This window comes from Echinops telfairi, unplaced genomic scaffold (assembly GCF_000313985.2).
Source record: "Echinops telfairi isolate 266 unplaced genomic scaffold, ASM31398v2 ScPeMD7_60;HRSCAF=208, whole genome shotgun sequence".
NCBI classification, from domain to species: domain Eukaryota; kingdom Metazoa; phylum Chordata; class Mammalia; order Afrosoricida; family Tenrecidae; genus Echinops; species Echinops telfairi.
The window spans coordinates 16,588,189-16,600,769 of NW_022103958.1; the positions used below are offsets into that span (position 1 = coordinate 16,588,189).

Here is a 12,581-nt window from a genome sequence, read left to right on the forward strand (position 1 = left end):
CTAATCTCACCCATGGGCTATTTCTAGTTGACTCTTGAGGACGCCTTTTGTTTATACCTTGCCTCTATCTTATCTCACCTGCCCAGGTAGGGAGCCCATTTTTGAGTGGCCCAGAGTGAACTGGCCACTCAGAGTTCAGAATCCAGTCTTCTTGACTTGGACTCCAGGAACAGAACCCAGTGGGACCTGTCCATGGAATGCAGCCACCGTTGGCATTTGGGAGGCCCAGAAGAGACCCCAGTGGCAGCTGAGAATGCGGAAGCTCCAGGGCTGATAAAAGTGGTAATTAATGTGCACCCAGAGCCCTTTCATCTTCAAAGGCTGTACTCACGTTAGCTAGGTAGTTCTCCTATCACCTCCATGGGTGAGAACACATCATTTTTGTGTTCTTTCTCAGTTTGCAGGTGGAAAAGCTGATGTGCAGAAGGGGCCCTCTGCCAGCAAGGTTGGCCCCTATTTAAACTGAGGCTATTCCTGGATCTCAGCATCGAACGTTACTGGGGAGGATGGGAAATCAGAGTGGATACGATTCAAAAGAGAAGGCTCAAGCAACTAGTGTAGGCCTCGAGCCAGAGACAGCCTTTATACTGTACTCAGAGCAGGGAGAGTCCAAGTTCTATCCAGCTGGATCAATTCCAAAGTGGATTGAGGAACTCTACATAGAATACAGGACTCCGAAAATTTAAAAATAGATCTTACTGCTCTGTTGTTGGGGGCCCCCGTGTGATACACTGGAGACAAATACTCCATAATATGCCCGTGGCAGACATTACTAATGGATCTCAGCATTCTTTGAGCTAGGACTTGGCTTCCAAATCTTTTCCAGCATAGCACTCCAAGCAATTCCTACTGTTCAATGGGTGTAGGTGTTAGTGGGCCCACAGGCTGGTGAGCTTGTGGAACCTGAGACCTGGAAAGAACATTCTAGATGAACGAGAAGCCAGTCTTCACATTTCACAGATAGAATGACGGATACAGATGGTGGGTGAAGTGGCTGGTTTGGCACTACTACCACTGGTAGCAAAGATCTAAGTTAGAAGACTCCTTTCTAGACTTGGGCACTTTCCTCTAGACAATGTGTGCTCACAATTGTTCTAGATACGAAGCATGTGCAACGTCCCAAGCTCACACTGCTTGTACGTGGCAGAAAGGGGAATCACATGGAATCTGTGCTGCTTCATAGTCTCTACATGATCCTCCTACAAAGCCAGACCTCCACAGCTCCATCCACATCATGCAGAGCATCTGGTGATATGAAGTTAATCTTTGAGCTGGGAATTATCAAACGGACTGAAAGAAACAAATTTTTCTTTTTTTTTTAAGTTTGAATGCACTGGCCAGGAAGCCTACATCATTTCTCTGGGTGCTGTTGAAAACATCACTTTGGGCCTTGGGTTCTTTCAACATGAGGCCAGATTTGGAAATTCCTGCCAGGGACTAGAAGCAGACAGGAGTCCAAGAAAGGAAGGATCCAGGGTTTCCAATAAATAAACAAAGCCTTCTGGGCTCCAGGCTTGCCTGACATGTCGAATCTCAAGAAAGATACACTCGGGCTGGAGAGAGTGAAGAGAAAGCGTCAAGGAAGTTTCAAGGCCACGCTAGAGAGGCAGGGTCAGCTGAGTGCTCGACTGCTAACCAAAAGGTTGGAGGTCTGAGTCCACCCGAGGTGCCTTGGAAGAAGAGCGTGGCCGCCTACTGGACAAAGCAGCTCTTGAAAACCCTAGGGAGCCCCATCCTATTCCAGTACCCATGGGAGCATCACGAGTCACACTGACTCGATGGCCGCTGGTCTGGGCTTTACTGAGAAGCCCTACAAAAAAGATTAGGTTTCTATAGACCAGAAAGAAAAAAGGGTGGGGGCCGGCGGAGAGAATTAGCACTCAGAAAAGCCACATTAAAGGGGAAGTGAAATGCTCATGCTAGCCAGGTCTGGGAATTCCATTCAATGAATCAGCCACCCCAATTTTCATTGAGCACCAACTACTGTAAGGGAGGCTCAGAGAGCTGAGACGTAGAAGCTCTGGCCTATGTGCACACCAGAAAAAGAAAAGCGACAACCACGATACGTTCCTCGGACTTTCTCATTTTCTTCTTAAATGGAGATATGCTTGTGAGCTTTGGTCATCAAGGGATTGTCAAGAGAAATAATTAATTAATTAGCAACGTGGCGGTTGTCGGGTGCCTTCAAGTCAGTTCCGACCCATGGTGACCCTGTGGACCACAGAGCACAACACTACCCCATCCTGCACCTTCCCCACAAAGGTGGGCTGTTTGAGCCCAGGGGTGTAGCCCCAGGTGTCAACCCATCTCATGGGTGGTCTCCTATCGTTTACTTAATCCCTAATTTACTTAATTAATGAGAGGGGGAAGTCAAAGTCTGTGAAGAGTCCAGATCTGACTTCTAAGGCTACACCTGAGGGTGCTCAGCTCTGCTGGACTCCACTTTTGGGGTCTGGACACATTCAACCATGTCAACACTATGGCATGTGGTTGATGCCCCTTAGGAATTTTGGAGTGTCTGTGATCTGAGAGGTCTGAAGTTCAAAACCACCCACTACTCCGAGGGAGAAAGATGGGCTTTCTACACCCGTTAACAGCTACAGTCTCAGAAACTCACCAGGGCAGTTCTACCCTGTCCCATAGGGTCACAATGAGTTGACTTCAACTCGATGGCTGTTAGTTTGGGTTGGGGAGGAGGGGGGTGCTTTGGATGAATGCCAAGGCCAAGGGCCTGAGTAGAAACAACTTCCCAGACCAAAGGCAGCAGGGTCAGCAAGTCGCTGCAAGGACTGGGTTTCTCCTTGGAATCTTAATTTGCATAAGAATTATCATTGCTAAGGGCTGGAATTATCATTGCTAAGGGCTGGAAACACAGGGAATCCGGACAGGTAACTCCACCCCCAGCCCCATTGAGAATAGTCATACCAGGAGGGGAAGGGGAAGGTGGGGGGAGAAAAGGGGAGCTGAGCACAAGGATCTACCTATAACCTCATCCTAGGGGGATGGACAACAGAAAAGTGAATGAAGGGAGACATCAGTCAGTGTTAGATGTGGAAAAATAATAATAATTTATAAATTATCAAGGGTTCATGAAGGCGAGAGGGTGGGGGAGGGAGGGGGAAAATGAGAAGTTGATAGCAAGGGCTCAAGTAGGAAGAAAATGCTTTGAAAATGATGATGGCAACAAATGTACAAATGTGCTTGACACAATGAATGGATGGATAGATTGTAATAAGAATTTGTACGAACTCCCAATAAAATGATTAAAAGAAGAAGAAGAATCATGTGCAAAGGAACTTCACTGTCCCACTCTGATTAACCTTGCAGGTTTGTTTTGAAATAAAGAAGTCGAAGCCAGAGCCCCGTGTGTGCCTGGTGTGTGAGCCCTTCTAGAAGGCCTTGCAGAATCATGCTCAGTACGAATGAATGAGTGCACCAAAATGGAAGCAGCCCTCTCCAGGACAGACGGAGTGAACTGTCCCCAGGGCTTAACTCCGCCTTTCCCTGCCTGGCCTGTAGCTCAGCCAGGGGCACCCAGAGGGAACTCCCTTGATGTGATGGCCAGAGTCCAGGTCACCTGGTTTGGGGTCAGGCAGAATGAAGGACTGCATTGTAGCACATTTCTGGCTTTTCCAAAATTCCTTTTGCCCAGGAGGAGGGTAGCTTGCCTCCTGATGGCCTCTTGTCTGAGGGATTCTCTCCCTCGCTCGCCAGTCCGGGTTGGTAGAGAGAAGACCCTAGAAACAAGGCCCCTTCCTAGTCAGACCCAGAGCAGGTGGTCATTGAGCTGATTCCAACTCAACGATCCTGTGTCTGTCAGACTAGACCTGTTCTCCACAGGGCTGTGAATAGCTGGTTTGGGGAGCAGGTGATGGAGTGGGAGTGACTCCGGGGTTGCTAGAACCTCCAACCTCTGGATTAGCAGCCAAGCACATGAACCATTTGCACCCGCTCGAGAAAACAAAGACCTTCAGCTGAATGCAAATATTGTGCTGCTAGTTGATTGCTCAGTTCTCAGCTTTGACCAATCACAAGCCAGAGCCTAAGACAACAGAGAAATAGCAGTCAGACTGCTTTACCTTTCACCCAGGTGACAGATAATGAAGTGATGGCGAACAATCCGCTCAATTCACCGCCTCTCTTAGTCCCTCCCCGCCCTAGCTTCCTATCACACAGAAAAGAGCAGACCTTCTATTCAGGGTTGGAATGAATGAGCTGCTTAGTGTATGAATGGAAAGACGCTTCAGTTACAGTTCCAGCCCCCTCCTAAACAGGTGCTTAAACAGGGAGGGCCAAACAGCCTCCGAGGGGGTTCCCACCCTACTCACAACCAGATGGAGTTTAAGAAAAGAACCAAGGAACCTCAGAGCTTAGTCCTTCAGGTTTCTGGGCTCCCTGACATCCAAAAAGACCCAGTATGTAGTGATGAAGAACGGGCTCCAGGGCGACTATCCAGGATCAAATCCTGGTCCCACTGCTTACCAGCCGGGTAGCCTGATGCAAAGGACTTACATTCTCTGTGGCTCAGTCTCCTTGAGGTAAAAGACAGATAAGAATAGTAACTCCTTGATGAGGTGGGCATGTGGATTACATGGCTTGAGGTCAGACAATAGGACAGGGTGGCACATGATACTTCACCTGTGGGTTTGCTATGGTTACTAGCATGGCAATGGTGTCTCAAAAATACAAATACTTGCCAAGAAGCAAGAGGAAAAGGCGCCTGGACTCCAACTCCCCAGTAGCCTTGAGGGGACAAAAGACCAATTTTCAGGCTCCTCCAAAGGACACCTACAATGGAGCCATAGCCAGTACTCAAAATTCAGGTCCTATGTAAATAGTCTCTTTCTGCTGGAGTTTCGCAATGAACATTTTCTCTTAAAAGAAACAAAAACCAGGGGAGACTCTAGGCAGGTTTTCCAGACCTGGGATTTGCCAATCACCTCCCAGAGTGACTCAGCCCCTCTTTAGCCACCCAGGATCTGAGCAGATTTGTTGTGACCTGTTAGCCCACATTTGCACCCAGGAGGGACTTTTGCCTCCAAAGGACACGCCCAGAGAGCCAGGGTGTTCCAGTTGCAGGTAGGCCATACAAGACCCATGCCCTCTTCTTTGTCTGACACCCTGTGCCGGGCTGAGTCCAGCAGAAGGAAGATCCAGGAGATGGCACCTGTCCTGTTGGGAGCCGTGTCCAACTTGGCAAGTGAGCTCTGTGGACAGGAGACCTGGTTTTCCGCTGCCACATGTTTTTGATCAGAGGTTCAGCTGCCCTGAGGCTTGTCCCTTGGGGAGCTGCACAATCACCTGCTGGTTGGCAGCTTAATATTCACCCCAAGAGACCCACCCAAGAATGTTTTGGGGAAGAGTGTTTGCTTCTCCACCAGGTGACTCCTCCCTATCCTTCAGTGGCCGGTGTGGGAGAGCAGGGGTTTGAGCCTCTCACCCAAGGATTCCAACCTCTGATCCACACCTTCTAAATAACTAGACCTCCAAGCAAGCCCCTGTTAGGGAAGATGTCATTTTGAGGCTTCCGTTTCAGGGTTACTATCAACATCTCACCTGGCTCCCACTCCCTTCTCAGCCCAAGTAGCTAGCCACCTGATCCTTAGACTCACATCTCTGGCCATAGCGAGCAGCCACCAAAGCCACAAACGATGGGGGAGCTCTCAGGTGGGGAAACCCATCAGCCCTGTGGTGGGCAGTTGGCCAAACAAATGCCTTCCTTGGCCCTGCTTTGACCACCAGAGCCAGCACAACCGTTGATCTGTATGCATCCCGCTTCACTGTCCAGCATATCTCCACATAGATGAGCAGCGTATCTCTACATTCAAGATATTCATGTCAGTTCAATCAACTGTTACTAGTAACGACGATGGCCAACACCAGGATCTGGGACCACAGAAATAGTGGTCTATGGTGTCAGGGGGCTGCCCCAGGGCTGTCAGCCAGAGGTAAGAACATCGATGTCGTGGTGGCTTCCTTTTGGTGGCTGTGAAAGTCATAGCACTCCTTGACACCACCAGCTAACGATGGGAAACCTCCCTGTGCGTTTTTACTAGGAAGCATTGGCAGAGTGGTTACTGGGTGGGATGCTAATGGCAAGGTCAGCAGTTCAAAACCACCAACCTTTCTGGAGGAGGAAGATGAGGCTTTTTATTGCTGTGAAGAATTACAGTTGGGAAACTCCCAGGGGCAGATTGAACTCTGTCCCATAGGGTCTCCTCTGAATCAGAATCGACTGGCTGGCAGTGAGAGAGTGATTTAGGCTGGTTAGCAGTGCCAGAGATGGAGTTTCTGGAAGGGTAAGCATCTTCTACCATCTTCCACCAAGGATTCTCAATTGGGGTGATTTGTTCCCCCGTAGGACACGTGGCAATGTCTGAAAGCCTTTCTGGTTATCACAACTGAAGGTGGACTGCTCCTGGTACCTAGTGGATAGAAACCAGGCTGTTGCTGTGCTAAACTTCCCGGAGCAGACAAGACAGCCTTTCTCCATCCCGTGCCAACAAAGAAGTACCCCGCTCAAATGTTCATGGTGCCCATGTTGAGAAACTACACTCAGGGGCAAGGCCTGTGTCTTCCTGATAATCTGTTCTCCGGGGCCTAACTACTTCGTGTCCCAAGGGGGCAGTCCATGAGTGTTGGTTGGAAAAATAATCTTGTTAACTTGTAAGCCCCGCACTCTTTTTCATTTCTCTTCTCCCTGGATCCAAAGTCCAGCATATCTACATTGCCGCCTCCTTTCTGAGGCCTTTCTGATGGGTGGGTCCAGACTGGCCTGCTCTTCCTCAGGTCTGCGGTGTGACTGGATTGCCTTCAACTCTAAGTTGGTCAGGCCGTCTCGCAAGTGAACTGTGCTGTGCTGGTGGCATGGTGGTTATGCATCTGGCTGCTAACCATGAGGTCAGCGGTCCCAAAGCACCGCTCACTCCTTGGGATAAAGATGAGGCTTTCTACTCCTGTACACAGCAACAGTCTCGAAGACCCACAGGGACAGTTCTCTGCTGGCCTACAGGGTTGTGACGAGTCGGACTCGACTTGATGGCAGCGAGTTTGGTTTGTTGGGTCTCAGTGCATGTAGAACCAGATGTCCCTGTCACATAGGCTCTCATCTCATGTTTTAATTCCCCCATAATGCCCTGCACCATGCGGGGCCCACAGAAGTGACCAATGCTTGGCAATTGATCAGCAATATCCACCTCGAGTGTAGACACACTCAGTCAATGGCGGACGCATAACTTGTATAGGTCTCCCTCTGACAAGCAAGGTTCAAGCGTGTGACTTGTCCTGATACTTCACATGCTGGGGTGATCAAGAACTGGGGGACCGAGCAATGCTAACTATCCACCCCAAGAGTGCAGGCTTCCTGAACCAAACAGGAATTCAATCCGTTCACGACCATACCACCCTGAAAGCTCCCAATCTCCTCTGATCTCAGAAGCTAAGCAGGGTCGAGCCTCGGTAGTGCTTGGATGGGAAACATGCGTTGAATCTGGCATGAGACTGATGAAGGCGTTTCAAGGCATGAAGGCACATATGCCACAAGCTTTTCACTCCCCAGCACAGGAAGGGTAGGGGGGAAACATATATATAATCATCTAGTCAAAATAGATACCACATGCCCAGCTGCAGGAGCAAGATGGAGCTGTCTGTTCCCATCAAGAGTCCCAGCCTCGGAAACCCCGTGAAGCACTTGAACCCTGTCCTGCAGAGTTGCTACAAGGCAGCACCGAAATCCTGGCTGTCCCAGAAAATCTGGAAAGCATGATCACTGCATCCATGCCAAGTCAGACTCTAAGAGCACATGCTCTACGAGATGCTGGCAAATCCCGCTTGCTCCCCAAACCCTTGCTGCCCAGCTTCTGGGGCGGTGGGCGGAGGGGGGGGGGCGTATTTTGAGAAAAACAAAATTCAAAATGCCACGAGTGAAGAGCAGGGTTCAAATATTAGGTAGAAGACACCAGCTTGCCCTGTCACTGCCAAGAACCCGTGTGCCCTTCCCATTCAGGCCGGGGCACAAAGGGCAGTGAGTCATTGGCTTCTCCCTGTGCAGATCCGCAGAATTTCTCTTGGAGGTAGAAAATATTCTCTTTGAAATCTACCCTTCACCTGGCACCCTCAGCCACCTGCTTCACTCGCTTCTTTCATAAGAGCCACTTCCCCTCCAGGCCCTGGGTGGAGTCTGCTCAAACAGAGGGACTGAGGAAACACAACTGAAGTGTGGTTTCTTTCTCAGCTGGACTCCGGCCCTGGGGACCGTTGAAAAGGCTCGACTTATTTTCTACCAGCTCCTCTCCTGCAGGGAACTCCAGCCCGGAGCCTTCGGAGACACTGCAGGCTGACAGGAAGCCTCACTCAGGTGGCCCCATGCACCTGGGGCTCCACATTAAGTTTCAGTTCAAGATCTTTGACTCGAACAGTAGAGAAGTTGATGTGTAAAGAACTGTATCTTCAAACCCCATTGAGGGTACAAGCAACCAGCTAAATGCCAAGTGATTCCCGTGAGCATATGAGGAGGGGGGGGATTTTCAGGAAGGATGTACATGCAGGGTCACCATGAGAGACTGGACACAGGATCCATTTCTTAATGGGCAGTGGGAACTTGTCTCTTAGAGAGGACACAGCCTCTCCCTTTTCTACAAGCCTCCAAAGGAGAACATGTCTAGAAGGACAACTGGACTCTGATAAGAGAATTGACTTATTTTAGTCACATATCACTAGGCTGGCATCTTGGACAGCTGTGGTCAAGCCCGGGAGAGGCAGGGCAGGGCAGGGCAAGAAAGGACAGTTCACAGCCTGGATGGCAGAGAGACACGTTACTGACATTTGGCTTCACCTCTGCTGGGTGCAGGGGACAGAGATAGGTAAGAGAATAACTAGCAGTTCCTAAAGAGGTGACTATTGAATGGAAGGAGCATAAACATTAGAATCTAACAGACCTGAGTAGGGACGCCAGCTCTATCATGCACTAGGTATATGTCCCTGGGCAAATTTTGCTATCTCTCTAAGACTTTATTTCTTCGTCGGCAAAAATGGAGTTAAGAAAAAACTAAAAGTCTATCTCCTTTGCCATGAAACCAGAAGAACTAGCGGGTATCCAGTTATAATTATGGAACACTGTGATCAATGATTTTTTAAAGTCTGATCAAAAAGGGGGAAATACAAAACAGAACTTCAAATTCTCCTAAGTCCAGACTTTCTGGAACCATGGAGGCTAGATGAACCCCTGAATCTAGTATCATGAGACTATCTTTAAACTTTAAAGCAGAAATCTCCTGAACTCTTCTCAAAACCAAGCAAGAGTTGAGCTCAGTGAGTAGAAAGTATCTGCCTTGAGCACTCACTCTTTATAGGTCTAACTCTATGGGGTCAAACTGACAACAGCAGCTTGAAAGAAGCTAAGGGGACAGTGAGTTGATGCTAACAGAGGAACAACATTCAGAAAAGAAGGGTCAGAATGGTTGCACAACTGACGTCACTGAAGTGTCCATGTAGACACTGCGGAATTAGTGTAGGTTCGCTGTGTATGTTTTCAACAACAATAAATATATATCAGAGGGAAAGAGAGAGTGTTACAGGTATTTGACTGTGGTGAAGCTTCTATGTCTGACATCCAGCAGGTCCTCAATAATTGTTATTTATCATCTCCCAGGAGCCTAGGGCTTTGCCTTTAGCACACAGACATGATGATGCAGTGGTAGAGAGCTGGACTTTTAGACCTGGAGTTTTTCTAATATAACGGAATTCAGCAATGATCCAACAGGCCCTGGAAAACCCAGGATGAAACAGAGAATCTTTCTCCAGCATCAACTGGGCTAAATGGTAAGCCCCCAAAAGATTCACCGCCATCGACTTCATTCCGACTCATAATGACCCAATAGGACAGAATAGAACTGCCCCTGTGGATTTCCAAGACTATAACTCTTAAGGAAGTAGAAAGCCTCATCTTTCCCCCACAAAACAGCTGGTGGTTTTGAATTGCTAACCTTGTGGGTAGCAGCCCAAGCCATAACCCACTACACCCCCAATGCTGAGTGAAAAGACACATATCTTTACTCTTCTATTAAAAACAATGCTGGTCCAGTGACCCATGGCAGCATCCTCACCTCCCATGTGGGAGACCCAGATTTGATTTCTAGGCAACACACTTCATGCACAGTCACTGTGGAGGCTTGTGTGTTGCTACGAGACTTAACAAGTAACCGTGGAACTTCCAGACTAAGAAGGGCTAGAAAGAAAGGCCTAGTCATCTATTTCTAAAAAAATCAGCCAGGGAAACTGCTGTGGAAGAGGACAACTTGATCCCATTGAGCTTGAGCTCACCATGAGTCAGAGAGGCCTGACTGGACTAGATGGAAGTGCACAACTGTTTTAGCATAAATCTAAAGAGGCTGGGTTGTTGAACAAAACACGTATAAGGTGGCTTCACAAGATGTGTCTGAAATTTCCATGACCTTTTCATTCTATATTTTTTTCACAGGCTCTCCTCTTAAATGTGATGAGGGCTTGGGACCATGTTTAAGATGGGAAGCAGATGCCAGTACACTGGTAGGCCACACCCACCCTACACACTGCAGAGGCTGGATGTGGATGCTTGCATCCCTCCTTCCTCCTGGAAGGGGTATCTCAGAGCCCTGCCCTCAAATCAGCAGATGAGGGTCTCCTTTCTGAGACAGGGGATGTCACTCCTCCCTCCCTTTCAGGGTCTGCTTCCTCCGGGGTGGGGGTGGTGGGTGGTGGGGGTAGTTCCTCACTGTGTCTATGAGCATGAGTCAGGAAATAGTTCTTGAATGAATGTTAGGGGATCTATCATACGCTAAGAATTCCATGCTGTCCAGAAATGTTGCCCAGTGTGGGGTGATTTGCCAGAACTGATCCCCACTGGCTAGCTGCCTCAAGCACAGCTCAGGGCCTTGACAGGAAGTTGAAGCCCGCTGTGTATCTGGGGAGAAAGAAAATCAATTGATGCTAACCTTAGCAGTGATGGATAGTTTTGCTTCCTTTACCTGGGAAAACACACTCAAAGCTCCGTGGTCCCCCAGGAAGAGGCTTTAGTGCTCAATGGGAACAAAAAACGTTCCTACAGGCCCCAACTGCCAGAATCCTCAGTTGCACTCCTCTTTTTCAACACCAGGGGCGCAATTCCCTGAACACATTCAGCCCTGCAATGGCTTCACACCCACATTGAGAAGGTGTGCAGGGAGGGTCTCAGGCTGACTCCAGGACAATTCATCCATCGCGCTCTCTCCAAGCAACTTGCCTCCTCTCACAAACACCTACTTCAGCACAGAACACCTAGTTCAAGACACCTGCTATCCACTTGGGTTTGTGAGCCTCAACGTCGCTTAACTACAGTTTGCCATTTCTCTGCTTTTAACTCTGTAGCACAAAACTGGATGGTCCTTTATTCCTCCTCAAAGCCTTGCCCTTTCCAATGCTTCCTCACTGTCATCCACAGCCCACTACTTCCCATAATGGTGCAACTCCGGTACCATCCCTTCCTCCCTCCCTCCTTTTTTCCTTTTGTTTTGCACCTGCCGGACACCAAGCCTGGGTTAAATCTTGCCTCCTCCCCAAGTTCCTTCTTTACAAGCACATGAAAGCCAGGGTCCAGGCAGTTACTTCTACTGGCACCTCACTGTGCCTCTAGGGGACGTTGCCCAAAGGAACCACGGTCATCCAGGGCAGGAGTGAGCCTGCTGATCCCTGGGCAAACCTTTTGGGTCAGGGTGCTGCCAAACATTTGGCAGTGAGGCTGTTTAGAAATATCTACGTCAGGTTGAATGGATCAACAATCAGACTCTGTAGACACAAAGCCCAAGACTACACTGGTAGATAACCTATAAACACTGCTTCCCCAGAAGCCATCGGAAACCACCAGGGTGGTCGTCTTTGAAGCCAAGCCTACGGCTCTTCCCTCCCTCAAGTTTCCCTCTCTTCTCCCATCCCATACACTCCTCCTTCTCAAAGGCTGGGTGGTGCCCAGTCTTGTGAAATCTACCCTAAGGCTTATGGTCCAACACAACCTCTCCAAGTTGTCCAGAACAATCTCCAAAGAAGCAGTGCCTTTGGGGATCCACACGTCTGGGTGCAACTCCAGACCACTACTATGTGGGGGGCTGTGTCACTTCACCCAGTGCAGACTTTCCCCTGGGTCATTGGGGAGGACTTCTGTTCCCCTGCTATAGTTGCTTGGGGGCTTCCGAAATCTAAATTCAGCTTCCCCCAGGCTTCAGTCTAAAGTTCCAAAGAGGGACCATGTCTTTTTACTTTCTTGGTACTCCCAGAACTGGATTTAATAAATACTTGCTGAGTCAAATTAACCATAGACTGGGCTGTCTTAATGTCCCAGCTGGCACTTCTTAAAAGAAAAATTAATTTTGCCAGCGATAAGTAAATCGGATATATAATTATCTGCACGTACATAGACAAAGAAAGGGTATGCTTGGAATTCAGCTAGGATACAATATCTCACAGGGGGCAACTCCTCCTTTTCAGTCACCACCGTACAGGCACAGCCCCTGTTAGATGGGACATTGACAGCCCTGCTCCGGTCACCCTGCGGTCCAGATTCCCTTCTGCCC

General features: G+C 49.0%; 1 protein-coding gene across 12 annotated transcripts in view; it reads right to left on the bottom strand.

Moving 5' to 3' along the window:
* CD44 (CD44 molecule (Indian blood group)) overlaps positions 1–12,581 on the bottom strand; it is a 93,008-nt gene that overhangs the window by 79,360 nt on the left and 1,067 nt on the right. The gene's annotated exons all lie outside the window — the stretch shown is intronic.